Raw genomic sequence first — 20,805 nt, 5'->3', positions numbered from 1 at the left:
AACCAAAAGAAGCCATACTTATATCAGACAAAATATACTTCAAGCCAAAAAGGATAACAAGAAACAAAGAAGGTCATTATATAATGATAAAAGGATAAGTACCTCAAAAAGCTATAACAATTGTAAATATATATGCTCCCAGCACCAGAGCATCAAAATATATTAAGCAAATAATAACAGATCTTAAAGGAGAAATAAAAAAAAATTGTAAGGTAATTCAATACTTCACTATCAGTGATGGATAGATTGTCCAGTAAAAATCAACAAAAGGTTGAATTTGAATCACACTTTAGAACAAATGGACTTAATAGGCATATAAAGAACATTCCAACCAACAGCAGCAGAATACACATTTTTCTCAAGTGCACATAGAACATTCTCCAACATACATCATAAGATAGACCACAAATCAAATCTTAGCAAATTAAAATGATTGAAATCAAACCAACTCTTCTCTGAACACAATACTAGAAATAAAAAATAAAAGGAAACTGAGAAGATACACATATATGTGGAGACTACCCAAACACACTTCAAAACAAAGACTGGGTCAAAGAAGAAATCAAAAGGGAACTGAAAAATTATCTTGAAAGAAATAAACTGGAAATATAACATAACAAATATTGTGGGATACAGTTAAAGCAGTTCTCAGAGGAAATTTATAGTAATACATGCACATCTTATAAAACTCAAATCAGAAATTTAAAAAAAATCTCAAATTTGAGAAAGATCTCAAATAAAAAAATACTAAATTTACACCTCAAGAAATTAGAAAAAGAAAGACAAATTAAGCCCAAATTAGCAGAAGGAAATAAAGGTCAGCATACAAATACATGAAATAGAGACCAGAAAAACAATAGAAAGGATCCACAAAACTAAGGAGATGTTCCACTGAAAAGATAAATAAATTTGACAATCTATTTAGCTAGACTAAGAAAAAAGAAAGAAGATTCAAATAACTAAAATTAGAAATAAAAGAGGAGACATTACAACTGATACTACAGAAATACATAGAATCATAAGGATAACTATGAATAATTATGTGCCAAAAATTATATAACTTAGAAAAAAAGGATACATTTTTAGAAACACACAACTTACCAAGACTGATTCAGGAAGAAATAGAAAATCTGAACAGATCAATAACGAATAAAGAGATCAAATCCATATCTTAGGACCAGATGGAGTCACTGGATAATTTTACCAAACATTTATTTATTTATTTTGTTTTATTTTACTTTATTTTTAAGACAGAGAAAGAGAGGGTAAACACACGTGCATGAGTGGGGGAGGGGCAAAGGGAGAGGGAAAGAGACTCTTAAGCAGGGTCCATGTTCAGCATGGAGTCCAATGCAAGGCTTGATCTCATGACCCTTGAGATCATGACCTGAGCCAAAATCAAGAGCTGGTTGCTTAACCGACTGAGCCACCCAGGTGCTCCTCTACCAAACATTTAATAAATTAGCACCAATCCTCCTCGAACTCTTCCAAAATATCAGGGAGGAGAGAATGCTTCTAAACTTATTCTACAAAGCAGTATTACTTTGATTCCAAAGGATACTACAAGAAAAGGAAACTATAAGCCCAACAGTCCTAATGAATATAGATGCAAAAATTCTTAACAAAATATTTGAAAACAATTTAAGAACACATTAAAGGATTCTACACCATGGCCAAGTGAGATTTAACCCTGAGATGCAAGGATGGTTCAACATCCGAAATTAATAAATGTAATACATCACATTAATAAAATCAAAGATAAAAATTGCATGTTAATCTCAATACATGCAGAAAAAGCATTTGACAAAATACAATATTCTTTCATGATAAAAGCCTTAACAGATTGGGTATAGAAGGGACATATGTGAACATAATAAAAGTCATATACACCAACCCAATACTAACATACTCAACCTTTCCTAAGATTAGGAACAAGATAAGGATGCCCACTTTCCCCTCTCCTATTGAATATCATACTAGAAGTCCTAGCCAGAGCAATTAGGTAAGACAAAGAAACAAAAGGGAGACCTGGAAAAGATGGCAGAGGAGTAGGGGACCCTATTCCAACCGGTCCCCGGAATTGAGCTGGATATCTACCAGACCCCTCTGAATACCCATAAAATCAGCCTGAGATGTAAGAAGATAGATCTGGATCTCTACAAACAGAATATTGCAGGTGGTTGGTTTTGAGATACGAAGTGGGGACCCATGATTCCATGGGCACATATCGGAGGATAAACAGAAGGGGGAGGGAGCTGAGCCATCGGGATCCTACACTGCTGGTGAGAGACAGCCTCCTGTACTGGGTATGAGGCACAGACTCACAGACTGGTAGCAGCAGGGAAAGGACTTTAAGGCAGCCCCCCGGACGGAAACCCGGAGCAACAGGGCCACGTGTGTGAACTGGGGGCAGCTGGCGGTTTTAGAAGCACAAAGGGCAGAGATGTGCCCTGACCCGGAGGCAAGGGCTGGGAGCACTGCTGAGGGGTGCACAACCCAGGACGCTGCAGTTTATAGCAGCACAGGCAGAAACAGAGATAGTGTGGCCTGGAGAGCTCACTGAAGAACAGACTGTGATCTCTGCTCTGAGGCAGAGGGTTGGAAATGATCTCTTCAGCTCTGACTCTCAGAAGAGATGCAGAAAGCCACCAGGGAAAGCCACCAGAGAACAAAAGCCCCAAAATCTGGTTTTCACTAAGCTCATTCCCCGCCAAAGGGGGCAGGGCAACTCTGCCCAGACAGGGTTGCCTGAGTAATAACACAGCAGGTCCCTCCCCCAGAAGACAGGCTGGGAGAACAAGAGGCCAGCAAGTCTAAGGTCCCTATAAAACAGGTGCATCTTCCTAGGGTTGTGGTCAATAATTTGGACTCTGTACATTCCCTCAAAGACCCCTCAACAGAATGACTAGAAGGAGGAACTCCCAAAATAGGAAAGACTCAGAGACTATGACTTATGCCACAGATTTATGAATGGATACAGATATAACCAAGATGTCGGAGATGGAATTCAGGGTAGCAATTGTGAAGACAATGGCTAGAATGGAGAAATCGATTAATGGCAAGATAGAGTCTCTAAGGGCAGAAATGAAAGTTGAATTGGCAGAACTTAAAAATGATATCAATGAGATCCAATCTAATCTAGATAATCTAACAACTATGGTAAGTGAGGCAGAAGAATGAATTAGTGATCTGGGAGACCAATTAATAGACAAGAAGGAAAAAGAGGAGGCCAGGGAAAAACAACTCAAAATCCATGAAAATAGAATCAGAGAAACAAGTGACACCATGAAATGTTCCAATGTCAGAATTATTGGGATCCCTGAGTGGGTGGAGAGAGAGGACTAGAAGATATATTTGAGCAAACTGTAGCTGAGAACTTCCCTAATTTGGGGAATGAAACAAATGTTCGTGACCTAGAGGCAGAGAGGACCCCTCCCAAGATCAAGGAAAACAGGCCAATGCCCCGGCATGTAATAATAAAACTCGCAAATCTTAGAACCAAGGAAACCATCTCAAGGGCAGTTAGGGGGAAGAGATTCCTTACGTACAGAGGGAGGAACATCAGAATAACATCAAACCTATCCACAGAGACCTGGCAAGCGAGAAAGGGCTGGCAAGACATATTCAGGGTACTAAATGGCCTAAATGTTCCCATAAAACAACACAGGGTTGCAGATTGGATAAAATCACAGGACCCATCCTTATGCTGTCTACAAGAGACTTATTTTGAACCTAAAGATACATCCAGACTGAAAGTGAAGGGATGGAGATCCATCTTCCATGCCAATGGATCTCAAAAGAAAGCTGGGGTAACAATTCTTACATCAGACAAATTAGATTTTAAACTAAAGTCTGTAGTTAGAGACACAGAAGGACACTATATCATTCTTAAAGGGTCTATCCAACAAGAAGATCTAACAATTGTAAATAGCTACACCCCCAACATAGGAGCAGCCATCTACATAAGCCAACTGTTAAGCAAAATAGTCATATTAATAACAATACATTAATTGTAGGAGACCTCAATATTCCACTCTCAGCAATAGACAGATCATCTAAGCAGAAAATCAACAAAGAAACAAGAGTTTTGAATGACACACTGGACCAGATGGACCTCATAGATATATACAGAACTTCCACCCTAAAACAACAGAATACTCTTTCTTCTTGAGCACACATGGAACTTTCTCCAGAATAGACCACATATTGGGTCACAAATCAGGTCTCAACCGATACCTAACGACTGAGATTATTCCCTGCATATTCTCAGACCATAATGCTTTAAAACTGGAACTCAATCACAAGAAAAAATTGGCAGAAATTCAAACACGTGGAAGCTAAAGATGACTCTGCTCAAGAATGTTTGGGTCAACCAGGAAATCAAAGAACTTAAACAATTAATGGAAACCAATGAGAATGAAAACACATCGGTCCAAAACCTATGGGACACTGCAAAGGCAGTCCTAAGGGGGAAATACATAGCCATCCCAACCTCACTCAAAAAAATAGAAAAATCCTGAATTCACCAACTAACTTTATACCTTAAAGAACTAGAGAAAAAGCAACAAATGATGCCTAAGCCACACATTAGATTAGAAATAATTAAGATTAGAACAGAGATCAGTGAATTAGAAACCAGAAACACAGTAGATCAGATCAACAAAGCTAGAAGCTGGTTCTATGAAAGAATTAATAAGATTGATAAACCACTGGCCAGACTTCTCCAAAAGAAAAGAGAAAGTACCCAAATTAATAAAATTATGAATGAAAGGGGTGAGAGCACTACTAACACCAAGGAAATAGAAACAATTATTAGAAATTATTATCAACAACTATATGCCAATAAATTGAGCGACCTGGAAGAAATGGTGCCTTCCTGGAAACCTATAAAATGCCAAGACTGAAACAGGAAGAAATTGACAACCTGAACAGGCCAATAACCAGTAACGAGATTGAAGCAGTGATCAAAAACTTCCCCCAAAACAAGAGTCCAGGGCCTGATGGATTCCCTGGGGAATTCTACCAAACATTCAAAGAGGAAATAATACCTATTCTCCTGAAGTTGTTTCAAAAAATAGAAACAGAAGGAAAGCTTCCAGACTCATTCTATGAGGCCAGCATTACCTCAATCCACAAACCAGGCAAAGACCCCAGCAAAAATGAGAATTTCAGACCAATATCCCTGATGAATATGGATTCCAAAATTCTCAACAAAATCCTAGCTAATAGGATCCAACAATACATTAAAAGTATCATCCACCACTACCAAGTGGGATTTATTTCCGGGATGGAAGGGTGGTTAACATTCACAAATCAATCAGTGTGATAGAACACATTAATAAGAAGAGAGAGAAGAACCATATGGTCCTCTCAATTGATGCAGAAAAAGCATTTGACAAAATACAGCATCCTTTCCTGATTAAAACTCTTCAGAGTATAGGGATAGAGGGAACATTCATAAAGTTCATAAAATCCATCTATGAAAACCCCACAACGAATATCATCCTCAATGGGGAAAAGCTGAGAGCCTTTCCCTTAAGATCAGGAACACGACCAGGATGCCCACTCTGGCCACTACTGTTCAACCTAGCACTAGAAGTCCTAGCAACAGCAATCAGACAACAAAAAGAAATAAAATGTATTCAAATTGGCAAAGAAGAAGTCAAAATCTCTTTGCAGATGACATGATAGTTTATGTGGAAAATCCAAGACTCCACTCCCAAATTAATAGAACTCATACAACAATTCAGTAATGTGTCAGCATACAAAATCAATGCACAGAAATCAGTTGCTTTCTCATATACTGACAATGCAACTGTAGAAAGAGAAATTAGAAAACTGTAAGATATCTTGGAAGAAACCTAACCAAAGAGGTAAAGAATCTATACTCTAAGAACTACAGAACATTCATGAAAGAAATTGAAGAAGACATAAAAGGATGGAAAAACATTCCATGCTCATGGATCGGATGAATAAACATTGCTAAAATGTCTATGCTACCCAGAGCAATCGATACCTTCAGTTCCATCCCAATCAAAATTACAATGGCATTTTTCAAAGTGCTGGAACAAACAATCCTAAAATTTGTATGGAATCAGAAAAGACCCCGAATCTCCAAGGAAATGTTGAAAAAGAAAAACAAAGCTCGGGGCATCACGTTGCCTGATTTCAAGCTATATTACAAAGCAGTGATCACCAAGAAACGATGGTACTGGCACAAAAACAGACATATAGACCAATGGAAGAGAATAGAAAGCCCAGATATGGACCTCAACTCTATGGTCAAATAATCTTCAATAAAGCAGGAAAAATATGCAATGGAAAAAAGACAGTCTCTTCAATAAATGGTGCTGGGAAAATTGGACAGCCACATGCAGAAGAATGAAACTTGACCATTCTCTAACACCATACACAAAGATAAACTCAAAATGGATGAAAGACCTCAATTTGAGACAGGAATCCATCAAAATTCTAGAGGAGAACATAGGCAGTAGCCTCTTCAACAGCAACTTCTTTCAAGATACATCTCCAAAGGCTAGTGAAACAAACAAAAATGAAATTTTGGGACTTCATCAAGATAAAAAGCTTCTGCACAGCAAAGGAAACAGTCAACAAAACAGAGGCAACCCACAGAATGGGAGAAGATATTTGCAAATGACACTACCGATAAAGGACTGGTATCCAGGATCTATAAAGAACTTCTCAAACTCAACACCCAAAAAACAAATAATCAAGTCAAAAAATGGGCAGAAGCCATGAACAGACACTTCTCCAAAGACATATAAATGGCTAACAGACACATGATAAAATATTCATCATCTTTAGCTATCAGGGAAATTCAAATCAAAACCACACTGAGATATCACCTTACATCAGTTACAATGGCAAAAATTGACAAGGCAAGAAACAACACATGTTGGAGAGGTTGTGGAGAAAGGGCAACCCTCTTACACTGTTGGTGGGAATGCAAGTCGGTACAGCTACTTTGGAAAACAGTGTGGAGGTACCTCAAAAAATTAAAATTAGAGCTACCCTATGACTCAGCATTTGCACTACTGGGTATTTAGCCCAATGACACAGATGTAGTGAAAAGAAAGGCCATATGCACCCCAATGTTCATAGCAGCAATGTCCACAATAGCCAAACTGTGGAAAGAGCCGAGATGCCCTTCAACAGATGAATGGATAAAGGAGATGTGGTCCATATATACAATGCAATATTACTCAGCCATCAGAAAGGATGAGTACCCAAATTTTATATCAATATGGATGGGACTGGAGGAGATTATGCTAAGTGAAATAAGTCAAGCAGAGAAAGTCAGTTATCATATAGCTTCATTTATTTGTGGAAATAAGGAATAGCATGGAAGACATTAGAAGAAGGAAGGGAAAAATGAAGGAGGGTGGATATCGGAAGGAGAGATGAACCATGAGAAACTGTGGACTCTGAGAAACAAACTGAGGGTTTTGGGGGGGGATGAGTTAGCCTGGTGTTGAGTATTAAGGAAGGCACGTACTGCATGGAGCACTGGGTGTTATATGAAAACAATGAATCGTGGATCACTACATCAAAAACTAATGATGTATAGTGACTAACATAACATAATAAAATAAAATATAAAAGAAAAGATATGCACATTGGAAAGGAGAAGTAAAATTGTCACTATTTGCTGATGATATGATCTTATATAAAGAAAAATCCCAAAAAGAAAATAAAAAAACTTTTGGAATTAACCAATTTCAGTAAAGCAGCAGGATACAAAATCAACATAGAGAAATAAATTACATTCTTTTACATTAGTGTTAAAGTATCTGAAAAAGAAATAAAGAAGACTACCCCATCCACAATAGCAACAAAAATAACAAAATACTTAGGAGTAAATTTAACCAAGGAATAGAAGATCTGCACAATAAAATATAAGGCTTTAATGAAAGAAATTGAGGAAGATACAAAGGGAACACATTCATGTTAATGGAGAATTAATACTTTTAAGTGGCCACACTACCCAAAGACATGTACAGTTTCAATGCAATCCCCATCAAAAAACCAAAGGCATTCTTCACAAAATAGAAGAAACAACCCTAAAATTTGTGTGGATCCCCAAAGATCCCATATAGCCAAAGCAATTTTGAGAAAAAAGAGTCAGAGATATCATGCTTCTAGATTTCAAACTATACCACAAAGCCATGGTATTAAAGCAGTATGGTACTTGCACAAAACAGACAAAGCAACCAATGGAACAAAACAGAGAGCCCAGAATTAAATTTCAGCATATATGATCAACAAATATTCAACAAGAGAGCCAAAAATACCCAAAGGGAAAAGGATAATCTCTTCAACAAATGGTGTTGGAAAACTGGAGAAACACATGCAGAATAATGAAATTAGACCCCATCTCATATCACCCACAAAAATTAACTCCAAACATTACTGAAATATGAAACCTGCTACTATGAAACTTTTAGAAGGAAATGTAGGTAAGAAGCTCATTGATATTAGTCTTGACAATGCTTTTTTGGACATGATGCTAAAAGCACAAACAGAATAAAAAATTACTAAATGAGACTACATCAAGCTCAAAATCTTCTGCACAGCAAAGGAAAAAAATAAATGAGGATAAATAAAGTAAAACAAAGATAAAAAAGAAAAATAAATAAGTAAAAAGACAACCAACAGTATGTGAGAAAAGTTTTGTAAGCCATATATTTGGTTAATATCATATATATGATCTGTCAATAACAACAAAACAACCCAATTTAAAAAGTGTATAGAAGAACTAAATAAACACTTTTCCAAAGAGGACATCAAAATGGTCAACAGACACATGATGGGATGTTCAACATCATTAATCAAATGAAATACAAATTAAAACCAAAGCAAGCTATCACCTCATACCTGTTAAAATGGCTAGAAGGTAAGAGACAACAGGCACTGGTGAGGACGTGAAGGGAAAACTTATATACTGTTGGCAGGAATGTAAAATGGTCTAGCTGCTATGGAAAACAACATGGAGGTTCCTCAAAAAAATTAAAAATAGGGACGCCTTGGGGCACCTGGGTGGCTCAGTCGTTAAGCGTCTGCCTTCGGCTTAGGTCATGATCCTAGGGTCCTGGGATCGAGCCCCGCATCGGCCTCCCTGCTTGGCGGCGGGAGGCCTGCTTCTCCTTCTCCCACTCTCCCGGCTTTTGTTCCTGCCCTCGCTATCTCTCTCTCTCTGTCAAATAATTAAAAAAAAAAAATAGGGACGCCTGGGTGACTCTGTTGGTTAAGCATCCACCTTTGGCTCAGGTCATGATCCCAGGGTCCTGGGATCAAGTCCCACCTCTGGCTCTCTGGTCAGCAGGGAGCCTGCTTCTCCCTCTGTCTGCCACTCTCCCTGCTTGTGCACTGTCTCTCTCTCCCCCTCTCTCTGACAAATAAATAAAATCTTTAAAAAAATTAAACATAGATCTACCTATGATCCAGCAATTATACTTCTGAGTATATATCCAAAGGAAATGAAAACAGTGTTTCTATGAAATATATGTGCTCCTGTGTTTATTGAAACATTATTCACAGTAGCCAAGATATGGAAAAAAACCCAAATGCCCATCAATGGAAGAATGAATAAAAATTCATAAAAATGAATAAAATTGTGGTATATATACACAAGGCATATTATTCAGCCTATGAAAAAGGAGGATATCCTCCCATTTGTAACCATATGAATGGACCCTGAGTACATTATGGCATGCAAGATAAGTCAGACAGAGAAAGATAAGTACTGTATGATATCACTTACAGGTTGAAACTAAAAATGTTAAACTTGTAAAAAAAAAGTGTAAAAATGGTGTTTACTGGGTGGGAAAGGATGGGGGGTAAGTTTAAGGTACAAACTTACAACAAGTAGTAAGTAAACCATAGAGACCTAAGGTATAACAATATTATTGCCTATATTTATTATACTATTCTTGTTATACTATAATTTATACTATTGTCTATAATATATACTATATTATAATTATGTAATATGGTATCAATATCACTATATTGGCAATTATATTACAAATATAAATATATCAAAGCAACATGTTGTACACTTAAACTTACACAATGTTACATGTCAAATTTATTTAATGAAAAAAAGGGCAAAGTGTTTGAATAGCCATGTCATACACACACATACACCCCTATATGTCTATGATTTAATATATTAGTTAACATAACATATTAGTTAACATAATATTTTATTAATAATTATATAATTATTGTGCTAATATAATTATGTTGATAATAATAGATATGATTATATTAATATAGAATAATATAATTAACATAACTATATTAATATAATTCTATTGATTTATATATATGGCTACAAAGAACAAAAAGTTGCTCAACATTATTAGTCATTAGAAAAATGCAAATTAAAACCTCAATGAGATATCACTTCTTACCTAGAGGAAGGCCTTTAATTAAAAAGACAGAAAATAGAGAGTTTTGGCAATCATGTGAGAATTGGAAAGCTCATATATTGGTGTTAGGAATGTGAAATGATTCAGTTTCTTTGGAAAAGAGTTGGGCAATTACCAAAAAAAAATGAACTTAAAGTACCATATGGCCCAGAAGTATACCATCCTTCTATGTATATACCCAGGAAAACTGAAAATGCAAGTCCACATAAAAACTTGTACCCAAATGTTTATAGCAGTATTTATAAGAGGCCAGTAAGTGATAATGTTGACCAATTGATGAAGGAATAAACAAATGTGGTATATCCATGCAAAAGAATATATTCCATCCATAAAAAATAACAAACACCTACTAGAACATAGATAAATCTTGAAAACATTATGTTAAGTGAAAAAAATCCTAATACAAAACACCATATATGATTCCATTAACATGAAATGTCCAAAACAAGCAAATCAATAGAGAAAGATAATAGATTAAAGGTAGACAGAGGTTGAGTTAGGAGGTTGGAATAGACAGTGATACTTCTGGGCATTTGATCTCTTTAATGGTGTGAGAAAAATATTCCAGGATTATATAACAAAGTTGCACACCTTTGTGCATATATTAAAAACCACTGAATTATAGGTTTATAAAGGTGATTTTTATACTATGCAAATTTTATCTAAAATAAAAATATAAATCACTTACTAGGTCACAAATCAAGCCTCAACAAGTACAAAAAGATTTAGATCATATCATGCATATTTTCAGACCACAACATTATGAAACTTGAAGTTAACCACAAGAAAAAATTTGGAAAGACCACAAATACATGCAGATTAAAGAATATCCTCCTAAAGAATTAATGGGTTAACCAGAAAATTAAAGAAATAAAAAAAAAATACACGGAAAAAAATAAAAATGAAAACAGTCCAAACCTTTGGGATATAGCAAAAGCAGTCATAAGAGGGAAGTACACAGCAATACAGACCTACCACAAGAAGGAAGAAAAATCTCAAATATACAACCTAAACTTACATCTAAAGGAGCTAGAAGAAAATGACAAATGAAGTCTAAAGCCAGCAGAAGAAACAAAATAGTAAAGACTAGAGCAGAAATAAATGATAGAGGAATAACAGAAAATAGAACAGATCAATGAAACTAGGAGCTATTTTTTTAAGAATTGATAAAATTGACAAAACCCTAGCCAGACTTATCAAAAAGAAAAGAGAAAGGACACAAATAAAATTATGAATGAGAGAGGAGAGATAATAACCAATCACAGGAATACAAACAATTAAAAGAGAATATTGTGAGAAATTATATGCCAACAAATTGTACAATCAGGAAGAAATGGATAAATTCCTAGAAATTTATAAACTACCAAAACTGAAACAGGAAGAAATATAAAATTTGAAAGGACCCATGACCAACAAAGAAATTGAATTGGTAATCAAAAATCTCCCCAAAAAAAAAGCCCAGGGCCAGATGGCTTCCTAGGGGAATTCTACCAAACATTTAAAGGAAAGTTAACACCTATTCTTCTCAAACTGTTCCAAAAAATAGAAATGGAAGGAAAATTTCCAAACTCATTCTAAGAGGCCAGCATTACTTTGATTCCAAAATCAGACAAAGAACTCATTAAAAAAGAGAATTACAGACCACATCCTTGATGAACATGGATGCAAAAATTCTCAACAAGATACTAGCAAATCAAATCCAACAGTACATTAAAAGAATCATTCACTACAATCAAGTGGGATTTAGTCCTGGGGTACAAGTATGGTTCAATATTCACAAATCAATCAACATGATATACCACATTAATAAAAGAAAGATAAGAACCATATGCTCCTCTAAATAGATGCAGAAAAAGCATTTGACAAAGTACAACATCCATTCATGATAAAAACCCTCAACAGAGTAGGGATAGAGGGAACATCGCTCAACATCATAAAGGCTACATATCAAAGACCCACAGCAAATATCATTCTCAATATGGAAAAACAGAGCTTTTCCTCTATGGTCAGGAACAAGACAGGGATGTCCACTCTCACCACTGTTATTTAACATAGAACTGGAAGTCCTAGCTTCAGCAATCAGACAACAAAAAGAAATAAATGGCACCCAAATTGACAAAGAAGTCAAACTTTCTCTTTTCACAGGTGACATAATATTCTATGTAGAACCCCCCCGCAAAAAAGAAAGAAAACCCAAAAGACTTCACCAAAATCTCTAGAACTGATACACAAATTCAGCAAAGTCACAGGATACAAAATCAACATACAGAAATCTGTTGCATTTCTATAAAACAATAATGAAGTAGAAGAAAGAGAAATCAAGGAATTGATCCCATTTATAACTGCACCAAATCCATAAGATACCTAGGAATAAAGAGTTAAAAGATCTGTACTCTGAAAACTATAAAACACTGATGAAAGAACATGAAGATGACACAAAGAAATGGAAAGATATTCCATGCTCATGGACTGGAAGAACAAACACTGTTCAAATGTCTCTACTACCCAAAGCAGTCTACGCATTTAACACAATCCCCATCAAAATACCACCAGCATTTTTCACAGAGAACAAACAATCCTAAAAGTTGTATGGGACCAGTAAAGATCTCAAAGAGCCAAAGCAATCTTGAAAAAGAGAAGCAAAGCTGGAGGCATCAGAATTCTGGACTTAAGCTATATTATAAAGCTGTAGTCTTCAAGACATTATTGTACTGGCACAAAAACAGACACATAGATCAATGGAGCAGAATAGAAAACCCAGAAACAAATCCACAACTATGGGCAACTAATCTTCAACAAAGCAGGAAAGAATATCCAATGGAAAAAAGACAGTCTCTTCAACAAATGGTGTTTTGGAAAAACTGGACAGCCACATGCAGAAGAATGAAACTGGACCACTCTCTTACACCAAACACAAAAATAAATTCAAAATGGATGAAAGACCTAAATTTGAGACAAGAAACCATAAAAATGCTAGAGGAGAACACAGGCAGTAACCTCTTTAACACTGGCTGTAACAACTTCTTACTAGATACATATCCTGAGGCAAGGGAAACAAAAGCAAACATGTTCTATTGGGTGTTCATCAAGATAAAAAGCCTCTGCACAGCTAAAGAATCAACAAAACTAAAAGCAATCTTTGGAATGGGAGAAGATATTTGCAAATGACATATCTGATAAAGGGTTAGTATACAAAATCTGTAAGGAATTTATCAAATTCAACACCCAAAAAACCAATATTCCAGTTAAGAAATGGACAGAAGACATGGATAGACATTTTTCTGAAGACATCCAGATGGCTAACAGACACATGAAAAGATACTCAACATCACTCATCATCAGGGAAATACAAGTCAAAACTATAATGAGATATCACCTCACACCAGTCAGAATGGCTAAAATTAACAACACAGGAAACAACAGATTTTGGCAAGGATGTGGAGAAAGGGGAGAACTTTTACACTGTTGTTGGGAGTGCAATTGGTGCAGACACTCTGGAGAACAGTATGGAGTTTCCTCAAAAAGTTAAAAACAGAACTACCTTATGATCCAGCAATTGCATTACTAGGTATTTGCTCATAGGATACAAAAATCCTGATTTGAAGGCATACATGCACTGTGATTTTTATAGCAGCATTGTCAACAATAGCCAAATTATGGGAAGAGCTCAAATGTCCACCAACTGATGAATGGATAAAGAAGAGGTGGTGTGTATGTGTGTGTGTATATATATATATATATATATATATATACACACACACACATTATACATATACATATACATATATATAATGGAGTACTACTCAGCCATCGAAAAGAATGAAATCTTGTCATTTGCAATGATGTGGATGAAGTTAGAGTGTATTACGCTTCATGAAATAAATCAGTCAGAGAAAGACAGATACCATATGATTTCCCTTACATGTGGAATTTAAGAAATGAAACCTGGGGGGGGGGACACCTGGGTGGTTTAGTCGGTTAAGCATTTGCCTTTGGCTCAGGTCATGATTCCAGGTCCTGGGATCAAGCCCAGGATCGGGCTCCCTGCTCAGTGAGGAGCCTGCTTCTTCCTCTTCCTGTTCCCCGCTCATGCTCTCTCTCTCCTCTCTCTCCCAAATAAATAAATACAATATTTTAAAAATGAAACAGAGGGACATAGGAGAAAAAGAGGCAAAACGTAAAACCAACTCTTAACTGTAGAAAACAAACTGACGGTTGCGGAGGAATGGTTTAGATGGGTATTAAGGAGGGCACTTGTGATAAGCACTGGATGTTGTATGTATGTGATGAATCATTAAATTCTACACCTGAAACTAATATTACACTATATGTTAACTAACTGGAATTTAAATAAAAACTTGAAACTATATTAAGTAAGTAAGTAAATAAATAAATAAATATTGGATGGATAAAAGAAACTATCAAAATCACCAACTTATTGATTCACCTGATTATTAGACACCTTGAATTTACATTTTGAATTCCATTTTTCTACCCAAAAATAAAAACATAAATAAACAATAAGAGTAGCATACTTCAGTCTTTCTGAATTTAGTAAATGACAGCTCAATTTTGCTAGCTTAAGTCAAAATCTTGAAGTTATAGCTTGCTTCTGTCATATCCTCACAGCAAACTTTCAAAAAATATCCATTTTTTAAAAATGGAGATATAATTCATAAACCATGTAATTCCTCATTTCAAATTATACAGTTGAGTGGGTTTTAGTGTACTCACAAAGTTATGCAACCATCACCACTGTTTAATTATAGAACATTTTTATCAGCAAAATAAATAAAAACAAAATAAAAAACCTAGTTCCAGAGAGAACATTCTTCTCTTGTTCCTGGCTTCAAGGAAAACTTCAGTCTTGCACCATTATGTATCTCCTATCTGTGGTTTTTCCTGGATGCTCTTTATCCGGTTGAGGAAGTTTCCTTTTATTTGTAGTGTTTAGGGTGTTTTTATAAAAAAATTGTGTGGTGTTTTTTCAAATATTTTTGCACCTATTGAGATGAGGATGTGTTTTTAGAGTTTTGCATTTTTTAAAAATTCATATTCTAGTTTTCAGCAACTCCACAATTACCACCTGGATCAAACTATTATTATTCCTACATGGATGATACAATAGCCCGATAAGCAGACTCCCTTCTATTCTCTTGTCTCATTACAGTGTAGTCCTCAAACCATATCCAATATTCTTCTAAAACATCAATTACATTATGTCACTCTTTTGCTACAAACTTCCAATGGCTTCCTTCCCATAGCGTAAAATCCAAATTCCTTACCACGACCTGAAGGACCTTAACATCTTGCCACTTTCATTCTCATAACTAATATCACACAACTCTTCACCTCTTAAACGCTGTTTTGCAAAGCTATTTGTTACATTATCATTCAGGAGTCATTTATTGGGCATTTAATAAATGCAAAAGACCCATGAGAACTATTATGAATGTTATAAAAGAAGTCCCAGATCCTAGGCTAAAATATTTTAAGTTTTTAAAAAAAGGAATCAGGGGTGCCTGGATGGCTCAGTCGTTAAGCGTCTGCCTTTGGCTCAGGTTGTGATCCCATGGTCCTGTGATCGAGCCCCGCATCAGGCTCCTTGCTCAGCGGGAAGCCTGCCCCTCCCTCTCCCACTCCCCCTGCTTGTGTTCCCTCTCTTGCTGTGTCTCTATCAAATAAATAAATAAAATCTTTAAAAAAATAAATAAAAAATAAAAAAGGAATTCGATATACAAACAGTTGTAAAAAATAAAAATTAATATACTACAAACAAGCAAAGATAAAATATTCAGTGGGGTTACAAGTAATATCCTATGCATAATTTTAAATAATGTTTCAAATATCAAGATTTTATACATTTTTGGGAAATCAACTAAATGAATGAGAGAAATGTAGCAAAGTATATAATACAAAGTAATGCTCAGAACATTTTATTCATTATTATGATTTCTCTACATGGTTACTACAAAAGCCATTTCCAGAAAACAACTAAGAATATCATTAATGAGAAAATATACTTGCATAAAATTATTTAATATATATTGTTATATAGACAAATCAAAAAAGTCATTTGTTATGCTATTAATTGATCATTCTCTATGTGGCATATGGGATAAGGAAAGTATTTTAGTGCAGTGATAACATAAATTTATACTGCACTTTCAGAGCAATATTTCAATATTTAGAAAATGTTCATATTTCAGTTTAATAGATTATAATGAACAGAGGTGTAATAGCAGCATAAATGAAAGGGAACATTCATTTTTATGTAGCATCTATACTGTAATTTTGACTAATATGAATGTTAATTGAGCTGAATGAAAATGTGGATTGGAATTTATTATCTGATTTTATCAAAACAAATGATTATGATGAAATAAATATTAGTAAAGATATCTTGAATGAGACAAGTGGAGGAGGAAATAGACTAAATAAGAGTTGTGAGGTTTAGATAAAGTACCTATGGTCAAAAAGAAGGGTCATTCTTAAGATTATACATTATACATACAAAATTATCATAATTCTGTGACAAAATAGATTTTAGATTAGTATATGCACCAAGTTTTTGCTTATTTGCATATGTATTGTCCTTTTGCTGGACTTGCCTTGGCAAAACAAAGTTGATTCTTACTAACAAAAGTGAGGTTATGGGGCTGGTCCAGGTCATAGAGTTTACAGAATGCAGATGGGCATTGCCATGTTGATGAACAACGAAGGGTTGACTATATAAGTATTATTACAATGATCTCCTCTAGAGCCATGTGGCATTATTTTCAGAAGTACCTCTGAGGACTCATCAGAGCCTCAAGGCAGTAACTCTTTTCCTACTATTCTAACTACTGTAATAGAATCTGCTGTTATTTCCACAACAACAGTCTTCAGAAAGTTTCCCTATAAAATACATGTTTTCTAGGGATTGAAGTGGGGTACTGATACCATTTTGCTTTTCCCCCTTAATTCACATTGGGGCATGTGTGGGAATTGATCATGAAATGGAAAGACCAATAATAAAAAAGTTACCTATAGTATGGGGAGATAAAAGTGCTTTTGTGTGTGGATGTGCATTTGAGTGTATAAGTATACACACGTCATACATTATAGTCTTAGAACATTAGACACTGGAGATTTTCATCATTAAGGGAGCTCAGCTAAATATTCACAGAGAAATGTAGTCCAATAGCTACCTCTGAAACTCCATAAAATATAAGTAATATCATGTTAATTTTTGAGTAACTGGATAAAAAATGACATTAAGGTAAATCTTCAAATAAAATAAAGTTGAAAATATTAGGAATATATAACTACCCTCTATGGAAAGCAACACCATAATCTTTTAGGTCTAATATTAAATTGTAATCATATTTTTAAAAGCTTATATTTCAAAATGATTTTTAGGTATAATCAATTTTAAAGTATTCAACAATACTTCTGAGAGAAACTAAATTTACTTGCTGCCAAGGTAACAGAATGCAAAGAAATCAACATATCATTGCTGATTTTAGACTCAAATAGTCATTTTTTTCTTATTACATGAGATATTGACAACTCTTTAAATGATAATGATGAGAATAACTACTTAAATTAGACAATTCTGGGATTATCTAGTTCAAAATATCTTGCAGCCAAAAAAAAAAAAAAAAAAGAAAAAGAAAATCCTACTCCATCGAGGAAAAACCATTTAAATCCAAAAAGAACCAGAAGATGACAACTTCTAAATGAAGCCCTTAAAAGTTGTTTGAAGAAACTTGGAAAGGAAGTAACTTCGACTCTTAGACCATGTCAATACCGTATGGATGAAAAGGTTTTCCTTGTGGTTGTTGTTGTTGTTGCTGTAGCTTTTTTTTAAAAGGGAAAATAAAGCTTAAAAAAAGAGAGAGAGAAGCAATGGTTTTTCTTGTGACAAAGTTGATATAAAGGAAGCCATTTTTAAAAGTGACAATAGCATCCAAACAACAAAACATGTATAAGACATTTGCATTCAATGTTCCTAAAGGGTTTTAATTAAACCCATTAATTAAGCCCATCTCAAGTACCATTTAATGAAATAAATAATGATTTTTAAATAAACCAGTATTGGAATCATAATTAAAAATAATATTCTGGGTATAAGATTTTAAAATGCCTTAAGATGCCTTTCAAATATTTTGTATGGGATATTGGTAAAGCTAAAATGATGCATAAGTTTTTCTTTTTGGAAAAAAAATAATACAATATCTTGAAAGAAAATGTAAGTTTGAACAGTAATTTTGATTGTAATACATTGTTTTAATAACACACCATTTATGCATGATTTATGACCCATCAGTGATTGCTGCTTGTTAGTTTCAAATATTTTACATAATGTATGTCTGTTCTTCTCATCATGTAATTGGCACAAAACTCAATTTCTCAGGGGAGGGAACTGACAGTGTAGTAAATTGGGCAATAAAATATTTAAATCATTTGTGCATATATACCCTGCACTATATTAATATGTAAATTTTGGTGTGTGTGGTTTTGAGTCTTATTTATATATACAGAGGACTAAATACAGAAAGGAGATGGAAAGACATAGAAAAATAAGTTATAAGTGATGTGCAGGTTTATTTTTGGACTTTTAAACTTAACAGCATGCAATATTTTACCATGTATTTAAATATATCATATATCATTTAGGTTATTTCCAGTTTTTTCATGAATAACCAAAAATTACTTTTTTAAGGATAAATTAAAATATAAAATGTTTTTATTTTATGAAAGAAAATGGCTTTAAACTTGAATTGGAAGCAGACAAAATGGATTGGAAAAAAAAACAGTATAACAAAATTTACATCTAGTGAAAAGAGAATTCGATTTTCATAAGAACATGTCCTTAATAAGGACTTATTAGGGACTAATATGCTGAGGAGTAATTGGGGAAAAAAGTGTTTTGTTAGGCAAGGACAATGAAAGAAAAAGTTATATTAGACTATTTTGGAAAGTGTCAGTGAAAATGTATGTATTTATATAAAGTAGGTTTCTCTGGTTGTAAGAATGATTGGGATTTGCTATAAGCAGTGGTGGATCTGAAACTAGAAGGGCAAGCAGCGGTTTTGAAAGTGCAGGTCTTCTGGAGATGAAGATAAAGGAAGAGTTTCAGCAGTGCATAAAAGAGAAGTTGGGTCTTTTTAGCCATAAATTTAGCACTACTGTGTGTGGGAGCACACCGCACCCCCCCCACCTCAAACTATGCCAGGGACAAAAATGTCAAGAATTTGCTATCTTGACTGGTAGAGAAGTATAATGACATCTTTTAAGTCCATTCCACAGGCCATTATCTTCACCAACCAATGAATACAACAGTGACAATGACTCCCATATATACATCCTGCTTGAAGAGAAGTCCAAGTCATAAACTCTCTTATTTATAACTATGTGCACATAAACAAAAAATAGCAATGATAACAGCAAACAGCCAGTGTGCATTAAATTTGGAAGCTGGATTCCTCCTATGCTGAGAGAAGCAGATTTGAGAAAAACAGAAAAGTAGTTGACTGGTTACTGACAATCTTCCTGTCCTTAGTTTCAGTAAATTCAAGGTCTAGCTAAATTTCCTTCTCTCTCTCTCTCTCTCTCTAAGTTGGATCTTGATGTAACTTTGATGAATGTTCGTTTCTGCTTGAGGTTATTTGAAGGGGGTCGATGATTCTTCCAACCAAAAGAATCTTTACTCAATTGTTCAATTAGAACAGAGATAGTATGTCTGGGTTGTCTTAATTTGAGGATAAAGATGAACTTATCCTAAATGCAGAATATAGAATAATAAATTAATTGTTCTTAAGTTCATCCAATTATTCATGAGGGCACAGTAGAATTATAACTTTAAAATATGATAGTGAATTCAATTTACAGTGAAGCTGAGACCAGTGATTAATAAACAGAACACGTGGATTATTCTACCAAGCTTACAACAAATGATACCTGACATTTGATCCCAAATCAGGGGTTACTCAAATTCTGTGGTACTTGTGTTTTTCCTAGTGTTGTTTGGAGAAAAATAAGTAGCAACAAATGTTGTCTCTTAGCATGAAGTATAAGTTTGCAAGTGTGGGTGATTTCGACAAGTATCAGATCCTCTGGGGAGTCCATGAAGATTTAAAAATGACTTTTGGAGGCACTGCAATGACATTAGAGCTAATACTAAGCTACTCAATATTATGTAACAAGTTACATTAGAGAGTTTCGCATGTAGAGTTAATTTAATTCTCATAACAAATCTATAAATTACTGTTATTAGTCACCTTTAGTGGTAAAATACTTTGAGGCACAAGGAAGTTAGGTAAATTGCTCAGCTGAAGAGAGGTAGCAAATCATCCAGTCTGAGTTC

The sequence above is a fragment of the Callorhinus ursinus genome, unplaced genomic scaffold, assembly GCF_003265705.2.
Source record: "Callorhinus ursinus isolate GAN/ISIS: 27379988/994484 unplaced genomic scaffold, GSC_fseal_2.0 scaffold1, whole genome shotgun sequence".
NCBI classification, from domain to species: domain Eukaryota; kingdom Metazoa; phylum Chordata; class Mammalia; order Carnivora; family Otariidae; genus Callorhinus; species Callorhinus ursinus.
Note: the sequence above shows the minus strand (reverse complement) of the source record.